The 20862-nt window shown below is 32.4% G+C and overlaps 1 protein-coding gene across 8 annotated transcripts in view; it reads right to left on the bottom strand.

The window, feature by feature from the left end:
• The window catches only part of C3g (C3G guanyl-nucleotide exchange factor), a 69645-nt gene that overhangs the window by 26315 nt on the left and 22468 nt on the right, over nt 1–20862 (bottom strand). The window contains exon 1 of one of the 8 annotated variants that reach the window (XM_072896924.1): nt 6945–8121. The exons of the other annotated variants lie outside the window; for them this stretch is intronic. The gene's annotated coding sequence lies outside the window, so the exon portion shown is untranslated. Of the gene's footprint in view, nt 1–6944; nt 8122–20862 lie in introns of those variants that run through there. 8 annotated transcript variants of the gene reach the window in all.

Raw genomic sequence — 20862 nt, 5'->3', positions numbered from 1 at the left:
TATCTAGTTATAAGCACAGAGAGAGCACTGCAACAGAATCGGTGCTCATAAGTATGCAGTATTTGCGATTCGGTGAATTATATTAACTGCAGTATAATGATGTATCGCGTTTCATTCCACGTTTTTTTTTTTTTTTTTTTTTTTTTAAATACACAAAATAAGTGATGACTTCAAATACCGCGAAAAATTCGCTTCGTTAAATATCATTCGGTTGAAAAAATATATTTGTTACGTACGAATAATTTATATGCTCAAAGAGAAACACCAAAAATAAAAAAAAATTTTATATTCTTCAATATTTATTTTTTATATACATATGTACTTTTTACAAAAAACTGTAAATAAGGATTTTCGCGCGTGAAACAATTAAATTTTTTATTTATCTAGAATATAGAGCATATCAAAAAAATAATTTCCAGTAGTAGAGTAAAATATCATTTATAATGTAGTATTTTTTACGAATAAAACAAACAATTTAAATAATATTCTCTGTTAAATTTTAGAAAAGGCCTTTTTTCATTTTCTTTAAATTTATATTCGGAATATGATATATCTTTAGATCTTCTTACAGACTCGAAAGTAATATTCGTCGAATATCATCGACGATTCTCATAAACATTAGGCATGGCGCCGTCTGGTCCGGGGCAATCGGTCGAAACGATTTCGACGAATCGCAAAAATGCGGGCGGAGAAATGCTCCGCGATGCGATAGAGGGATTGATTTTCGAAGCGCAGCATGATTGCGAGAGCATCCACCGATACTCTTTTCCGGGATGTAAACAGTAGATCCATTAAGGGTCCCGAGCTCAGCACCCTTACAGTGCCAGTGTTTGTGCACCGTTCTCTCATCGGAAGAGAGCACGGCCTCAAACGGAGGACACAAGTAGATAAAGACACGAGATACGAGAAAGCGGAAGGTTTCCTCTCTTCAAATATCGCCAATCAATATAAACACTCTCGACGCGACGGTGGTATTGAATTTCTGCTAGTAGCTTCGCGTTTAATGCAAATAACGAAAAACGTACCTCGTGTGTATATGTGTAAAAGAGGTGTAACAATTTACAACTGTAGTCCGTCATACAATTATAGCTAATTTTGAATAAATTATTCATACATATTCTTAACGTGTATTAAGAATTTTTTTTTGCTCCCAGAATATATGTATAAACAAAAGTAATGAGAAAAAAAAAAATTCTTTGGCTATGTTATGCTACACGAGATGGCTGTCTGTAATGAAACAATGGAATATTCGCGCAGTATTCTTTTCTCGACTAAAGGCAGCCGGAAACATTAGCTACGTCTCGTCAATGTACTCGACGCCAGAAACAGTGGATTCATTAAAAGGCAAACTCAACCTCCGCGATATTGAAAGAGGCAAAAGACGGTTTCTCTCCGACGGGAAAAGAGTCCGTCACTTGAGAGAAATATCTAATAACGAGTCGTCTGTGCGCATCCAGGTGACACGAGATACGATATCTTGAGTCTTAATTACGCAAAGAGGATTTTGAAGAGTGAGCCTGTAAAAAAATCCTTATATACAGAGATATCTATGTCGTTGTTCATAACTAATACTGAGGACTCTGTTTTCTGAACAAAGTTTTCATGAATCACTTTTAAGGAAATATTAACTAATCATATTTTATAATATCAAGAAAGAGAAAAAAAAGATGAAGAAAGATGGATATCTCTTTTACTTGCTTCTTTAAATTATTCTATGCACAGAGAGAATCTAAATTCAAAAAAAATTGTTATTTATATTTTATATATTTTTGTAACCAGATTTTTGGATGATTGAAATTTTCTACTATCAACGTTACATGCAACTAATTGACGACAATAGTAAATTTACATTTGACATCTTGCGGTTATGTACATCCTTTATGCACATTCTGTCCAAAGATACGAACGTTGAGATATATGCTTTTTCTCGCTAAAAACGTTGATTTACGCTTGAATTTTTTGGTAAAATCTCGTTATACGTGATACGTGAAAATGACAGACTTTATGCTGGAAATATGTAATTATGCTGGAAAAAATGAGTCTCGTAACAATCCTAATGCTGAAGAAAAAAATGCTAACGCTGCCGCAACTCAGATTTCAGTGTGCAAACCGGAAATGGTAAAATAACTCGCATATGTTTATGCAGAGATTATATTGCAAATTACGCGTGTTTCGGTAGTTTAATATTAATTAACAAAAATGATTATTATACAAACATCCAAAAATGTTTGTAGGTTATCACATATCATAATCATAATTATATGTATATCAATAATATATAAACTTAATTATTATATTCTCAAATGATAAATATTTTTAACATATTATTAAATATAAATGTTTAACATTTGTGAAACATATGTGAAAAAGAATCGCGTTGCCATTTATTGTCTTTGCTTTCGTTTTATCAATCGCGTTACTTTTTATACAGAAAGATATTTGACAAATATTTTATTCTCACACACACAAATATATATATATATATATATTATACGAATATAGAATAGAATATAGATTCAAGAGAAATATTTTTCTCTCTAGTCGGAAACATGCAAATGTCGCGGAAATATTTTCCAGCTGACGACAATTTATGTTAACGACTGGTATCTATCTTTATCCGGTGGCGCTCGTAGCATACCAAAGTTCCTTCGCCGTTTATGGATTTATGCATGTGTTAACGATTGACATAATAACGTGACACGTGTGCGAAGCATGTGGTCTAAACACAAGAGAGAGAGAGAGAGAGAGAGAGAGAGAGAGAGAGAGAGAGAGAGAGAGAGAGAGAGAGAGATCCCACCCATATACAGAGACTTACGACCCCAGAGCTGGTTAACCAACTTCCGAAAGGATCACTCACGCGAACGATAACAGAACAAGGTCCTCAACAACGATCTAAAAATAAAGTTAAGTGCGTAAAAGAATTTTAAATCGCGACGATTAATGTCACTTCAAAACAATTTTTTATATTATATGTCCAACATGACTATTAAAATCGAATTAAAAAAGTTTTTAACTAATATTATTTTTATTTCTCGAGACAAAAGATATTTTTTTATACAGCTTCTTTAAACACGGGATTATAGATTTCCTTTCAATTAATTTAGCAACATAATTTGATTTTAACACGTACGCTCGAAATAAAATTATAAAACTCGCGCGTCAAATTTTTATAACATATCGTATTTGCTTTCTACAATGATATATAATTGTATAACGTAATCGAGATAAAACGTGCTTCGTGCACGTATCAAGACTTTGTAGATAGATTCAAAAGCTTGGGAATTAATTCTCTCGCTTAAAGTAAAACTTTTTAATTTGCATATCTGATGAATGCATTAATTAATTGCTTCGTTAGCCAACATAACTGTTACTATTACGGAAGCAAAGATGGTTTTTGGGTAAGCTCGTAGTTCTCGTAGTGAAATAATAATTATATGATGAAATAATTATAGATGCCGAAAACAATCTGATAGAGTGCGGATAAAGTTTCGACGTATCTGCAAAACGTATTCCATTAATGCGTAGAAACTTTGATTAGTTCAATCAAAATCGTTCAATGAGGTGGCGACGAATTTGCATATCTAATCATCTCGCTTAATTAATCGCTATGTTGTATGATACACGTTCGGATTAACGCAAAGTCTGCAGCAGTTTTATCATAATAAAATTTATCGCCTCCAGACAACGTCGTTTATATTCAGCATAGCATAACGCTTCGCGATCAAAAACTGCAAGCAGATTAATTTCTCAGATCCATACACAAGACGAGCTGAGTTCTGCATATTTTAAATGATATAATATAATATGCCCATATAAGGACCGAAAGGAAATATTTTCGGAAATATTAATAATATAAAAATTAATAATATCAAGTAAAATTCGTATTCTTTAAAAACATACATCTTTTAAATATACAAAGTAAATTAGAAAATTAATAAAAAAATGATTCCAGCAAAAATAAAAACGCAGAATAAATTTTTTTTTGCATCAGGTTTTATTTTCGAAAATCAATAAAATCATATTTATGTTTTTTTAAGCTTGATTAATTTCTAATAATTTTAATGATATTTTACACGTCAGCCTGTACATAATAATTATTGATTATTTAAAATTCACTATGTTACATCAACATCTTTATTTATCTTTTATTGTCTTTTAATAAAAGATTTTTCATAAAGATATCAAAAATATCTCTAATACATTACTCCAAAACTTTAGACTAATTTTTCCAACATTACTTATAATTATTAACTTAAAAAATATAAGAAATTAAAATTGTGCAAAAATCTGTATAGTTCACATTCAGTTATTTAAAAAATGATCATTAAAAGTTTTTAGATATGACATCAAAAAATGATCATCAGCAGACTTAAGTAGTAATCGTCATCGGCAGATTATTGTAAGTTAATAATTCCATCTGTTTGTCTTTGAATGTGTATAAATAATTAATCGCGGATATACTTTAATGTCGCGGCTGACGCATAGAAATTACGAGCAACAAGGTGTCGAGTCAGGTGCACTTGATATCTCGTTTTGTAACCTTGACAACAAAATTTATGTAATATATCGCTACATTTGCACGAAAGGGGTTGTGAAAATATTTACTCAACTCGCAATTTCATTAAAATTAAGTTATCTTCATTATATATTTAATATTATCTGAAACTTGTTTACCAAATAGGTCTCGGTGTAATACGCGAGAGTAAATGTAATTCTGCGTGTTTTTCTCATGATATAAAATTTCGAATGTGGAATATAAATGATAAAAAAATAGTATTGCTCTTACAAAAAACTTATTTTACCTTTTAAGTGCGAAAGAAAGCATATATTCGTGGATAACAAAATATGAAAATTTAAAAACAGAATAATGTGTAAAATAATTAAAATGGCACAACGCACGATAATATTTCAGTAATTCTACACATGAGGAAGAGTATATTGTTTTAGCAAGCGACATGTCAAGTAATTTGTCACAACAAAACGTAACATTACAGCGGCAATTTGATCGTGAAATAATGAGAAAATAACAAACTTCTGCGCGACAAAAGACCACCCGCCTACGCTCGCAAGTTTGCGGCAGCATAGAATATACACACATACAAGGAAACCTACATTCTTCGTCGCAAACAGATGTGACGCAAATCTCACTTGTCGCAGGCTAATTGGTTAATTAGAAGCGTCTTAAGTTGCGACGCCCGTGACAATAGCTTGCCTTCGTCACTGTCTCCGCATCTTTGACGTACGTAACTTCGCAATCTATCCAACTCCTTCGCGGTGATGTCGGCGCGAGCCGAAAATAGTTTTCGTAAACACGTTTACAGCTCTCGTCGCATCTCTTGCAACGCGGCGTCTCTGACAAATTGGGGGTACACGTCGGAAACGAGGATTATGCAAATAATGCGTATAGATAAGAAAAAGGTTTCGCGCGGAAACATGTCTCCCAATCGAGATATGCGCAGCCATCCTCTCCCACGTATCATTTCTCGCCGGGGTAAGAATAAAAATGTTAACATGCTCGATGACTTAAGCATGACCTTCGCCATGCCGCTCGTTGAACCGCCCAAACGCCTACTTTCGTGCACATGCAATGATCTCATCTCTGAATTTCGCGTCTCTCATGCTCTCGATTTTATTGTACAATATACATATGAGATGGACAGAGATTGTGCGTTTCGAATGATGTCAGCTGACATAAGTAACTAAATTGAAGAAATAAAAAATCTTCCAAGATTAAACGCTAAACTCTCTCAGGCTTATGCAGATCTTTTTGAAAGAATTATATATCTTTTTCTCCTTCACACTACAAAATTATTTATAATAAGGAAAAATTATGTTGATAATTATATACCCTCAAAAAAATTATTATTAAGTAAATACAATAATATAAATATTATTATTATTATTATTATTATTATTAATAGTTATGTATGCTACGTTTTATACAATAAGGAATAGAATTTTTACGTATTTTATCAATGACGTCATATTCTCTAATATGATATAGCGCATAGATATTAAATAGAAAAAGAAATCAATTTTACGTTACGATAATGGAAAATGATTATCGCAGGGATAATAGCCTCGTGGCTGACTCATATACTTAAATTACTAATTTGATCGTGCGTTTCCAAACTTTTTCCCGAACTTTACGAAGAGTGGTGATATCATCGCAGCGAAACTTCTTTCGCAACACAAAAGGATCGATAGTGCAGCGCATCACGCTCTTCCCTTATACGTCAAACTTTTCTGCAGCAGTCGCGAAAACGGGTGTGTCGTTTCAGTCTTCTTGCAACTTTTACGATTCGCGGGCGGAGAATTATATCGCATTCGAAAAGTGTGACTCATCGCAGTCTTCGTCTCATGCAAGTGATCGCATCGAAAGGAGAAGCTTCATTAAACGCGATTCGAGGAATTACCATGATTTATCGTTATGTCACAAAAAAAAAAAAAAAAAAAAAAAATGAGCTCGGCGCAGCCGACATTTGGAGTACGCCGTGTGCGTCTACGCACTATGCACATGTGTCACTTGCCTGTCACGAAGATATTAATAAACGCCATCCTGTCGCCGACATTACACGATTGATCTACGGTTAACGTCGGAGAGGCCGGAGTGTCCAGACCTGTCTCCGGAGTCCAAATACTCCGGATATCTAATATTTTCTTATCAATTCTCCAATATTTCTAATATCTCGCGGTATCTCGGTAAAAAGACTTAATGCTACGATGTAAAATTGAGATAAGAGACAGATCATCGACAGTAATAACCGACATCTTTGTATCACTTGTCTCTTCTCTCCTAATTTGCCTAGGCGTAAGATAAACTCTGCATTATTGCAACTATACCGCAATATAATAATTAATAATTATTTAGCTGTGATAAATATCTGAAATATTCGCGCGCTGTCTGAAAAAAATCTTATAAACTAAAGTCAATTGTTTTTTACCTATTTATAACTGCCAAAATCCGTTACTTCTCACTCGTTAGGATCCTTCTTCCTGGCGAGATTCCTGTCGTCTTCACGTCTTACAGTAACCGTACGGATACCTATAATCTATAATTGCAATACGAGCGAAACGCAATTCGAAACGCAGGTTGATTTAATCGAAAGGTCGATTAACTCGCGTAATTCTTATGTCAGATGCTCGATTTGATTTTACGGTGATTCTTCTGCACGATTTGCCTTCGAGCCGGTCACATCGCGATCGCGGAAATTTTGCCGGCCGCTCGCTCGAGGAAACTCACTTTCGAACGGAAACCGCAGTTTCCCTCCGTAAACGTCGGACGTGCCCCGTTCGACAAAAGCGACACACCGGAGAGAGCGCAAGAGGTGGAGGTGGAGGTGGAGGTAGAGGTAGAGAAGGAAGAGGAGCGGCGCCGTCCGCGAACGTCCGGACCGCGTGGCGTGCGCGCATCGACTGCTAACTAAGTTGGGACGGCGCGAGAGAGCTGCTTCGGGTGCGATCGCCCGTAATATCTCCGTCTCTGTCTCCTCCTCCTCCTCCACCGCCGCCGCCGCCACCGTTTCGCTCGCGCTCCCTTATCCGTACGTCTCCTCTACCTGCTGTCTCTCTCTTCCACTCTTCTCATCGTCTTCTCCGCCTTTTCTCGCTTTCTCGCACTCGTCTCAAGCATCAGTCACGCTTCGTTCTCTCTCTCTCTCTCTCTCTCTCTCTTTTCTTACCGTATTATTCAGCCGACACATGCGGCGCATACCTTTTTTTCAATGTCGGATTTAAAAGGAATATCTTTACCAATTTTAATATTACAATTAGAGCCAATATTTAAGAGTGAAAACAATCTATAAATATCATATTTATTATTTTTAAACTACATATCTTGCTTATCGTCAAGAGTGTTTACTTTCAAGATATTAACATTGAATGGAATGAAAAAGGTGTCCTATATAAATATTCAAAATGATTAGCTTATATTGAAGAAATGCACTTCTGTAAATGTTTTTACTTGGCTTTCATTTTTGTGAAGTCACGATGAAATCCATTCTCTAGAACGCCAGACAATTGAACAAGTTTTTTAACAAATCCAAAGAGTATTTGAAAGAATTAGAAGATCAATGTTAAAGCGTTTAGATGCGAGGTAGTCATTTCGAGAACTTCTTGTGAAGATAAGAGTAACTACAGAAACTAGTTTTAATAGAAACAAGATCAAATTGAATATATTTATATAAATTCTTTTTATGCCTTTTAAACATTATATCCACTCTTAAAATAAATCCAATATATTAATCGAAACACTATATATATATATGTATATATACATACGAGTTTTTAATTTCTCTTATATTTATTATACATATATTATCTTGTATGAAAATAAAAAATAAAAGTTTTATAACTTTGATCGGCGTTTGTAAAAAAAAATGTATAAATTCGCTTTCCTTTTTCTTCTCTATTTCTCTCTTGTTTACCGATAAATTATTTTACTTATCGCGTATCGCTCACTAAGACGCATCGCTATTTTCGTAATTAGAGATACGCATCCAGGAAAGTTACGTTATATAACACTTTGATTGATGTCCTTTGTTGAGCGCGGCGGGGATTAACAAACGGAGCGGTAAAAGTTGGCGATTTATAGCAACTTCGTGCCTGCGCTCGAGCGTATGTCACTATGTCATCCTTAAAAGTTAGCATTCCAAAAGTCGCACCGCTTTTATTTAGGATGCGAGACCCGGCTGGCAAGCACGGTTTGTGTGACGGTTTCACAAACTTCTCGGGTTCACCAGTCTCACCCACAGAATGGAAATCGAGAACTTGACCCTCGCTCTTTTCACAAACACCCTACTCTCCTTTCGTGACGTTCGATTCTCAAACGTCATTTTTACACGCCTTTCTAGGAGTCGTTTCGTTTAAAGTGTACTCAGTTGAAGTATATACCCGTCACAAAAAGAATAATATCAAAATACTCTCTTAGCAAATTTCTGTCAAACGATTTGTGTTTATTAGTTACAGATCTAAATAACAAGTTTAAAAATATGATTATCTTGCACTGCCATTTTAATTTTTGGAATAAGCGTTCGCGTATAACTTGTATGAATTATAGATAAAAGTTTGTGTGTATGATCTTTTTTATCATAAAAAATAATAAGTTATTAAAGTCTCATACATATACACAGACACAAAAATTTACAAAATTATAAAAAATTATAATTTTATAGCAAAAACAGAAATTTCCTTTAAAAAAAATTGAAGTTTTCTCTGATCAAACCATTAAAGGACATTCGACTGTGAAATTTCGCTTTTATTTCGCTTCTGCGGAACGTCTCACGCATATCATTATGTAGACAGAAAAACAGGTTTTCAGAAATGTGCATACGCATGTGTGACAGCATCAGGCAAAAATACAGAACAAATAAATGCGTTGCTTCCTATACTCATATTTGCAACCAAGTTTGGGCGACGATACTTATTATTAAACTTAAAAAAAATAACGCAATAGTAAAAGAGATAATTTCCACGAAATTGATGAAAAAAATGTATATTGCACATATATAAAATCACATTCTCTTGAACCGAATCAATGAAGAATATTGATTAAAGCAGTGACAAGATTTCATCAAAGATCAGCAAGTACTTTATTTGATCTTGAGTGAAAAACATTCATACTTGCCTCTTCTCTTTCATTGCTGATTACAATAGTAAGATTTCATAGTTAATATTCAAATTCAGAAGTATATATTACTTCTTCACTCTTAAGATATAATGAAAAAATAAACAAGACACTTGGTCACATATTTTTTTAACAAAATATATAATAAATTTATTTCATACATAAATATTATAATATTATATGCATATACAAGATGCATTTTAAAATATCACTGATTGAAACAGCCGCTATCTAATTGCTTCTTTCACTATTTACAATGCTATATTTATAACTGAAAGCACCACTTATCACTGATAATACCCTAATTCCATTCAAGAGAGAGTAATTCTCTGTAATTTATAATTTCACAAATTCGTGAATAAATCACGAAGATTTATTTATTAACAATGCTCGTTAGGGGGTAAGGAGGGGTTTATTAAATTCTCAAAAATGAGAATAAAAATCTTGGTAAATACACCAAGAAAAATATGTGCCCTGTGTACTTATCAAAATTTCGCAGAAAAAATTATTTTCTACGAAATCGACGCTTTAACATCCGCGTTTGACTCTTATTCGCCAAGTTTATAATTGCGTGTTTTTATAAACATTAAAAGCCTTATATTCACAGTATTAGATTTAGTGTTTGTGTGTAGAGAGATTGGAGCAAAATATTCCACGAAAAATTCTCCTATAAAAATATTTTATATCGCAACGTTCGAAATTACATTCTCTCTGTACGCGAGTCACAAAGTGATAACAATTGAATGGTTGATAATAGCCGACGATACCGAATAATACTTCGACGAGTTATTATCGGCCACACCTTCGGACGACAAAAAACATCGTTCTTTTCATATCTTCCTCTTCCGTGGAATATATTTTTACGTTATTTTTCCAACCGCTTCGTAATCCGGCGCGATCATAAAATTCGGAAGAGCGCACTGAGCCAAGATCGTAAAATCGCGATTCTATGCTCTTTCTGATTTAAGTCTTACGATGCACGATGCACCATGGAATTCCGAGACTGTGTTCTTTCTCTTGTGATACGACTACCCATAAAACGAGCCAACATCTCTCTCGGTGCCGATATATGCTTTCTGTTACTTTAGAACAGAATAGAAATTTTGAATAGAAACTTCTTTCTGTGAAAGTCGGCTAATGAAATGTATAGCTCGATAACAAGACATAATCATTTATAAGAGGAACGCACATTTTATTTTTTATTGTTTTATATTCAAGTATCGAAAATACTATGTAATAATATATTTGTTCCTTTTTTTAAATAAAATAAAAATTTAAGATGTTATTGACAAAGTATTTACATGACATTTACATTTTTTTATTATTTTACCGTACAATAAAAATATAAATTATATTATTACATAGAGACACATCACACACGTCTAGAATTTATTTATTTTCTCAAATGTCTATCCTTATTTTATAGACACGATAAAAAATATTAATAGTATGTTGATTCTCCCTCTCTACCTCTCTTTCCTCAAGTTTCTACCATGGTTTCAATTGTTTTACCTTGCCCTGCTTTATTCTAATTCTTATTCACGCACGTGTGAATAGACAAGATATTCCATAATAGTAAAGGAAAATTGCCTCTTAATTAAGGGACCGGCCGATAGCGCCGGGCGATGTCAACCGGGTGTAAGAGAGAGGCACGAGGAGTTTGTGGCGGCTGCAATTTGCGTATTAATGGGGATCCACAAAGGCAGCGGTGCCGCGACTTTAAGAGGTGATAAACGTATTTTACGGAACGCTTTTCTCCGACGTGGTCGCAATTAACGGTAAAATGGGAAGAGGCAGGGGAATGAGGGACGACACAGTGTCTCGGCTGTTCGTGGTAGATACCTACGTTTTTACCTGTATCGCGCCAGTAAATAAAAAGCTAATGGCCAACCGCATGGATTATCATTTTATTTTTGCCAGCCGCTTTCGTCCGATCGGAAGGTCTCTCGCGAGCCTTTAATAGTATGAAAGCTCCATTCGTGATAAATCTGACGCGTTATTTTTCCAGATTATTTCGGAAACGCTATGCAAAGATAATTTATATTATTTCTTTTGCCAAATATTAAAATAATATTGTATAAATATGAAGATTATATTATTTATAAATATATTATATATAATAATATAAATATATGTATTTATATTATTAAAACATATTATCTTATTTTAACTTAATAACGTACCTCATGTATTTAACACCAAATTTTCTAATTAATCAATACATTCACTAAAGCTAATAGCTGTTTCAAGTAAAAATCGAATGCAAATCCTTACAGATGTGCGATAAATTAGACAATTAGTAAACTGTTGCGTACAATTAAGAAGATAATTAAGACGATAGAGGGTAATTAAGATACTTAAGAATTTAAGACAATAATTACGATAATTAAATCATACGTTTAAAGTTTAAAACACACAATATCGTAAAGATTTGCATTGACAAGGGTCGAAAAAGTAATGAATCAAAATGTATTCACATAATTGATATTAAACTCTTAAATTGTCAAGAAGCAATAGAGAGAGTTTATTGAGGAATAATTGACAGTAGTAAAAAGAGAAAGGAATTTATAATTTTCTTCATTTTCTTTTCTTTAATATCCTTCGCGGATTTATTCCAGCCAATCGTACAGTGCAGTGTTCGTATAATAAAGTCTCTCTCCATTTATCCGACTGAATCTCGAATTTTACCAGATAATCCGATTGCTTTGATATAATCATCAATACTATTATTCAATGTTTAAAAGTATTATGTCATTACTGTACATGTGAAATATATATATATATATATATATATATATGGCTTCTAATAATATAACTTATATATTTTTGAAGTAATTTACAAGAATATAAAATTTAGAATCATTTATAATATATTGCACGACAATGTACTGTCGAAGAAAGATAAGTATGTACTATCAAACAATTAATTTTACTTTTAAAGAGCAATTTTATATATACTTGCATTATAAAATGCCAGTCGATGATTTTTTCAAGAACGACATATTGTTTTCTAAACTTTAAAATATCAAAATTTTTGATTATAGGCCGAAAAAAGCTTCATACAAATGAATCAAATCAAAGGTAAGATAATATAGAAAATTGCCATTATTTGTTATTTGTAGAATTAATTGTTCGCTTATCACAATAATAACTCATTTTACATTATTAATATAATGAATTACTAATATTATATTGATGCATATAAAATTGTGTAGATTCTATTTTGAAATAGAATATTTATATTAATATTATAGAATATTTACATTAATATTAATTAATAATTTTATATAGTATGTGTATATAAAATATTTCAATATTGTTTAAAATTAAAATTTTTTTTTAGATTATTTAATATTTATAAAAAATTTAAATTCTGCTTTTTTATATATACAAGTTTATATTCTAAACAATTTTTTTCAAAGATTTTCAAAGAAATTCTGTAATCTTTTTTTATTTATATAATATTTCACCTCCATTTTTAATATCAATAATATATTATTTATTAAGCAAAAGCAATGAATTCGGAATTAGAGCAACAATCAACAATTAGCACTTAATTTAATTATACATACATATCCAAAATTAATTTTTCGCGATGGGAGAGCGTCAGGAGCTGAAAATAAAGATTTTCCGATGATTTCTTTCGATTGGTAACCCTCTTGTTTTAAGCGAATCCGATTTATCTTCGACGACAGAAAGAACATAAATGATCGTTCGACTGCACTGCAAAGGAAAAAAAGGAACGGCATCGTGAAAGTTTTAATCGAAAAAGTTCCTACAATGCGTCCTGCCCGGTTTTAACAATAAGACCAATGCGACAGTCGTAGAACGCCGGCTGCGCGTTAAGCGTTTTATTATTCCGTGGGATAGCGAGATATTATTATTGATTGCTCTCTCCAGCATTGATCTTCGTTGTTTTGCAAGTGTCTCGATCGATCCCTCGTGATGTCGCGTGGAAATAACTGCGATTTAATTTTCCATTTATTTTACCTTCCAGAGATACACCGGCCGTTTCGCTATTAAAAAAATAAATAAACCGTGCGAAAAGCACTTCGCTATTTTTCAGTATCTGTTTGAAAAATAGAAAAAAAAAAAAAAAAAAAGTTCGACAGTCAAATATGTTTCTCTCACAGACTTCTATATATTTTACTAGACTGCTAACTTTTCAAATTTTGCTTAATTTAATAAAATGACTTGTAAAAGCATGATACTAAAAATATCTCATTTTACACATAGACAAAAGCAACGTGATAGATACATCAACAGTTTGGAGATATAATAACTTCTTATTTATATATGAAGAACATCGTGTATATAAAAAATATTATAGAAAAGTGATCAGAAAAATAATCAATGTGCCATTTAAATACACTGTGCAAAGTGCAAAAGCATAACACCTATACAATAGAGCTAAAAATAAGAAAATCTCTTTCTTTAAGTATTATTAAAATAAAAATATACGGTAGAATTATATTGCTGTAACGCTACTATGTCCTTTGATTATAAAAAAAATTCTATATTCTATTAATCTATTATAATCTATTAAAATCTATTAATTTATTATATAATTCTATTATATAATTCTGCATATTATATATATTATATTATATATATTCAACATTAAATTAATTGTTGTTAGATAATTTAGATATCCTATGAATATACTTAATTTATTGGAACAATGGAGCAGCAATTAATAGATAAAATTGGACAGCAACATTATCAAACCGCATTTGTTCCATTTTAATAACACTGATTTTTCTAATTCTTCTAAAGTGAGAAGATTGAAAATAGATGTTATATCTATTTAAAATTTACATAACCAAAATTTTGATATACAAAATTAAATGTTTGCACTTTGAAATTTATTTAATATCAGTTTATTTAATTAAAGGGAAGACTTTCTATAAAATAAATTCTATGTTTGACTTGGTTTAAATCGAATTTTTCTCTTCACTTTTTTTACTAATTTTTTGCTTTTTAAACTGATAGCAAAAAAATATTAACTGAATATCGTGTATGCAAATCTGTATATGTGTAACATGCATCATCAAAGCGCAGGCACAAAAAGGATTACCTTATATACTTTTCGTACATAAGAAATGAGGACACTTTATACATAATAAGTTAACAATCTAGTGATACATATGTGACAGAAATCTGTGATTTCCCGTACACCCTACATTGTCGCTTCGCCATCGAATAAATCGACGATCGTTTCTCAATTCGAACGAAAAGGGATGAGATGAAACATATAAATCGAAATTAGGAATATAGAAGCGCGAAGAAAGTAAAATCTCGCATATCGTTGAAACACGACGACATATGTTTCGGCAAGAAAAATGTCAGCATAAATCGACGTAACGAACATCGAATCGAGATCGGACGAGCGGTCCTCGAAGCAAAAAAAAAAAAAAAAATTAAAAGCAGGCGAAATATATAAGAAACTATGTCCTGGGACTTTTATCAGTATATATCACGAGCGATATTATACATTTCCGATAAAAACGCGACATAAGGCGATATCGCGTCTTGCGTTCTTCTTCTTTTTTTCAGCTACCGTTTTCTCAGTACCATTTTCTTGCTTCCAAGCAAGAGAAGCACGGAGATTTTCCTCGGTGACTCTCGCGCCGTCGTCTTGAGCTGCGAGTTCGATAAGACGAGGAGAAGGTAGGTATGTATCGATATAGTCTTCGGAGCCTCGTCACGTCAAAACTTTCGTTGGCTCTTCAAACGAGATAAAATCCGCAGTTGCTCGAGCACGCCGGAAGACATATTGCGCATAAACGATCAAAGGAAAAAGAAAAAAAAAACGCGAACGTTGAAATTACGCGCTACTCTCGCGAAGATATCCGGCGGTGTTTTACGTTATATGCATTTCGAGGGAAATCTTTAAACCAACGTTTAATATACACCTATCTTAAATTTCATTACATTGAGCAAATTATGTAAAATAAAAGAATAAAATGAGAAAATTATGTTAAATAAAAGAATAATGACACTTATAAATTGAATAAATATTCACTGCTGAAATCTGGTTATAACAATTTTTAATACAGAGAGACATAATTAATGAATTCAACATGGCAATTTGCATTTTGATTAATTTATCATGCTAATACATCATAAATTACCATAGTAATATAGACATATTTTCGTGTTTAATATAACAAGGAAAAATTTCACAAATTATTGCGTAACCTTCCGTTTATAGTGTATTCTTTAATAATAAATTTAAAAATATATATACGCGATTTTTGATAAGCTTTGTTTACAATTACAATAAAAGGCGCCCCGACGAAATTGAAAAGATCGAGGAAAATTCAAGAAAGAACCGAGTTCGTTTGATCCTCTCTCTCTCTCCCTCTCTCTCTCTCTCTCTCTCTCTCTCTCTCTCTCTCCGACTTTCAATTTGCAAAACGAAACGATCTCCGAGCCAATTGCATACCCGGTATATGATACCCGAGAGCGAGTGTCAAACGGCTTCAGGCAAACGTTCAAGTGAAAACAGCCAAGTTCTTGTTTGCGCAAATATGGGAACCGTTTCCACCGATCGTTCAAGACGGTCTGATGTTGGTGCAAAAGTGCATTCTGGAATATCTGAGACACAGAGAAAAACCCCGGGCTAAAAGTTAAGGGACTTGAAATCTTTCTACGCTCTCTTACTCTGTCGCAATTTCCGAGTAACGATAATAAATGAGCTTGCAACAGCATCGGTCGGACTAGTGTGCGGCAGTGTATTTCTTTGCAAAAGCCAGCGAGGTTTTTGATTAATGTTTATGTGCTTTCACTTATGTGAATTCTGTCTCGCGGGGATAAGAAGAGAGAAATTGCTGATAATGGCAATGCGAGCAACGATATACTAGGTTACATCAATTATATGGAAGTCGTAGAACGTAATACTCGATTTTGCGATCATTGTATCAAGATAATTCATATTTATGGTGCAAAATAGACACGTTTAAAACACACACACATATATATATATATATATATAAATAAAAATGATACAAAAAGATCAAATCAAAGAGAGAAAGAGAGAAAAAAAGAAAGAAAGAGATTGTAAACATGTAAATGCCGGACGCAACTTCGTTACATTTTCTATTGTATCGATCACATCCAATGTCTCTTAGGATGTTACCTCGGGGAAATGAAAACAATCGGGACGAAAAAAAAATTACGAACCCAACTGGATGCTGGTTCTACGATGGCTTAATCGACTCGGTTGGAAAAATGGACATTATCGTCGATCGAAAGAGTTCGGACTCAAGGAAGTCATAACCATCGATTTTATTTGCCTCAGAGTTAACATCGACGGTATTCTACGTAAAATCTATGGCTACCATTAAAGCCAGAAACTATCTTACGATCGTAAGTTATACCGTCGATTTAATCGAGTTATTGTGCCAATTCGATTCAACGAGCATCGACCAACGAATGACCAGCAAAATCGAAAATGACAATATCAAGAGTAACTCGCGAATAATTTTACACCGCTGTCTTTTAAGCAAAAATTCATAGAAATATCCGGAATTATTTCGCGTAGCTGAAACAGTTGTTACCGCACGTTTACATTACGTTTATATCGCTTTAATATACTTGACATGTCAGTAGAAGAAAATGCGTCTGCTAAAATCTTTTCCCTGTCATCGTCCCCCTGTATATATTCAAATATTTTGAATAATAAATCACTTGAGGTTTTAACGCAGCGAGAGAATATATAATACATATATGTGTATATTGTATATATACATGAAGAATAATACATTACAATGAAGTATATATGTAGAGAAGAAAACAAGAAGAATAGCAAGCATTAATATCGTTGCGCGAAAAAAGAAAATAATTACGCGAGTGCTTTTTTATTGGTCAAGTTTTTAAATGGTCAACGATTGTATATTGTTAATTAAGATGATGTCCCCGAGTATCCCGAGGATATTTCTGAAATCGATTCTGTAGTAGATATTTTATGCTGGATACGATATCAACTAGATTGGATTGCATCGGATTAGGTACGTATCGCTACCCCAATGTACTTTATTTCCGGAAAACAATAACTAGTTCTATTACCAGGAAGAACATTCTGCGAATAGCAATCGCTGGAAGAAAGAAAATCCGAGCAAAGAGATAGCCGCATTAAAAGGTATTGATGTAGTTTTCAAAATAAATATTTATCTGGCTGGTCAAAGATTTTCTTAGAAAGAATCGCTAACAGCTTTAAAGTTTTAACTACTTGTTAAATCTTGGAATTTTTAAAAATTATAATTTGAAATTAAATTGCCAAAATTAATATAACAGAGAAAGAAGTTTATAGTGACTATCTAAAATATCTAAAATGCAAAACCGATTTAACACATAATAGTAATAATTTTATTAACATTGTAAAAATTAAATATTGAGTACATCGGAAATCATAATATAAGCGAAAATGTGATTTAAATTTTATTTTTCTAAAATATAACTTTATATACGAAGAAATATGTTATTCCATACTTTCAGCTTGCATTTGTATGAGGAATCATTTCTATTTCGTTTGTCCGTTAAACATTGTATGTGCTTCATAATTATAAATTATTAATGATACATTAGATTTTAATGCTTTCAACAATTTTGTTTTCTTTGAGTTTGTTTCTTTGATTTTGTTATTTCTTTACATTCGCGAACAAAAACGATTTCAATCACATCAATTTTAATTATTATCCATCAAAATCTTTTAATTATTATTCAAAAAATTTATTATATTATTATTGGAAGTTGTAATCCATATGTGAAAACACAATACGTTAATGCGGACATGAAAAATATATATAAAGGAGCTAAAATTCTTAATCCGTCAATTTATCTGTGTCGATATAGATCTGCTTACGTTTCATAAAATATTTTATCCGATGGAAAGCCATTATCCAAGAGACAAAGATCTACGTATATAGATGCAACGTATATAGCAGCCACAGAGATATATAAAAATTAAGTATAAAGCGACATCTGCCACAAAAATAGAAATTCGTTACAATTTTACGACATGATGTGTATGGCTTCTACGTAATAAATAAAAATTGATAAGTTATATAAAAATACACTTCAAATTTTAATGTTTTAAAAGATAATATTACAAATATTAAAAATTGATAATATCAAGAATATCATAAATTATAATAGATTTTAAAAAATATGATAAAAGTATTTAAAATCTTGTAAAAGAAATTTAAATTCGTTCAATTTAAGATAAATAAATATATTTCAATTGACAAGCAGAGTTTTATTTAATTAAATAAATAAATTGTAGGGGAAAAAGTTTATACGATAGTGAAAATATCATAAATGATACAATTACACGTCTTGCTTGAATTTTAAACTCGCGATCTTAGATCCATTCATCATTTTAATACAGTCTACTTTTAATATTCGATAGTTCTTAACATAAATATCTTTAAAACCATCATTAAAAATCTCATTAAAAATACTGAAAACGATTTCTCTACGAACATTTAAATGTACTAAAATTGAATTAGTGAAATAGCATATAAAAGCCAGCTATTTCATTAATTCAATTTTATTAGCTTATTCTAAAGAGCCTATACCTTTTTATTTTGACTTTACATGTATATGTATGTTCTTAAACTTTCAACCCTTAAAAATATAATCATGTTAGAAATATAATTGTCTGTTTACACACAATAAATGGTCGAGGGGATAAAATTTTCATCTATTTTTATCTTACTGACATTTTCCTTTCGAAATAAAGCTCGCGTAATATGTCGCGTGATGAAATGTATTTCTTAACCGTGCGTTTCAACATTCATTCATATCTTTTACAGTCGGTGTCTCGTGCTAACCCGACTACTAAATCAGCGTGCACGCGATTCTCCGGTGAACAATGAAATTACGCGCGTACTCGTAATTGAAGGGCATCATAAGCCGGGGACAGAAAGGGTTAATGCCAGTGAATGCGAGATACGACGCAACAAGAAAAAGCCGATCGATATCTCTCCCTCTCTGTCTTCGGAGAGTACCGAGTACCCGGAGCACTAGTACAGGAGATGTAATATCCTCTTGTTTCCGTGTACGAACGTTTCCCTCGTGTCTCGCGGCGTTCGTGGTACGGTCTCTGAAATTGCATCTGTTTTGCTGTTGCACTATGCATACGCTGTGTATGTACACTACCATAATTAGCCGGTTCTTCCAAGCGGACGGACGGCGCTACATCAGTTTCCGACGCGCGGAAATCACACGTGTTCCTCTGAGCCTCCGCATCCTATTCATCTCGTGAATAACGAGTCGTGAGATGCAATGTAACTCGGCAGTCCACAGTTTTTCTCGAGTACAGAGTCCATTAATCTTTTTCCATAGAAAGATAAATTTTTCAAGCAAAACCTTTTAACACGGAAATTACATTGTATTCAAAACGTCTACGTGTTGTAACCACGTATAAAAGTATAATAATCAAAATCAAACATACAATAATATAAAATAATATCAAAATCATAATTCCTCGATATACGCAGACAATTTTCAAATTACATGAAAAATACATTCTCTTTTATTTTAAAGCAATGTGACGAGACAATGACCACGTTTACACCGTGCCTTTAGGCCGCGACCTATACCTCAAATTCGACCTAAAATTATTTAGGCCGCCTGGTGTAAACGTTTGGTAGATGACCTGACCTGAAATAGGGCGCTTACTTTTGCGGTGTAAACGCACGATGCGATCTATATTTATTTCTTGATATGATTTTCTACTGTTTTGTTGTAAAAAAAAAAGGGTTAAACCGCTGAATTTTTAATTTCTACGCAACGTAGAAATTTTTAATATTATTAAATTTTAATATTATTAGTAAGTAACAATGCTTTTACTAATATAAATAATTTATAATTTAATATTTTATAATTTATAATTATTATTATATATCATATTATATATACAAATAATATTCTCGTAGATAAAATTCTCGTAATATAAAAAATTTAAATATATAAAATATATAATAAAATATATGTATAAAATAAAAAATAAAAACATCATAGATGGCCCTAACTAGCGTAGACTAAATTCGACCCTGTCAATTCCTAGGTCTCTTTCGGTGTAAACGATTCACGATTAGACCTACTTTGGGTCACGGCTTAGGTCAGGCCTCGATCAGGTCACTCGGTGTAAACGTGGTCATTAAGATCGATATTCATAGTTCTTATATTTAAGATGTCTTGAGTAAGGTTTAAAATTCTACTTGATTATT

This window comes from Anoplolepis gracilipes, chromosome 1 (assembly GCF_047496725.1).
Source record: "Anoplolepis gracilipes chromosome 1, ASM4749672v1, whole genome shotgun sequence".
Lineage (NCBI taxonomy): Eukaryota > Metazoa > Arthropoda > Insecta > Hymenoptera > Formicidae > Anoplolepis > Anoplolepis gracilipes.
The sequence above is the reverse complement of the archived record's forward strand: the minus strand, read 5'-3'. Positions and strand labels throughout refer to the sequence as shown.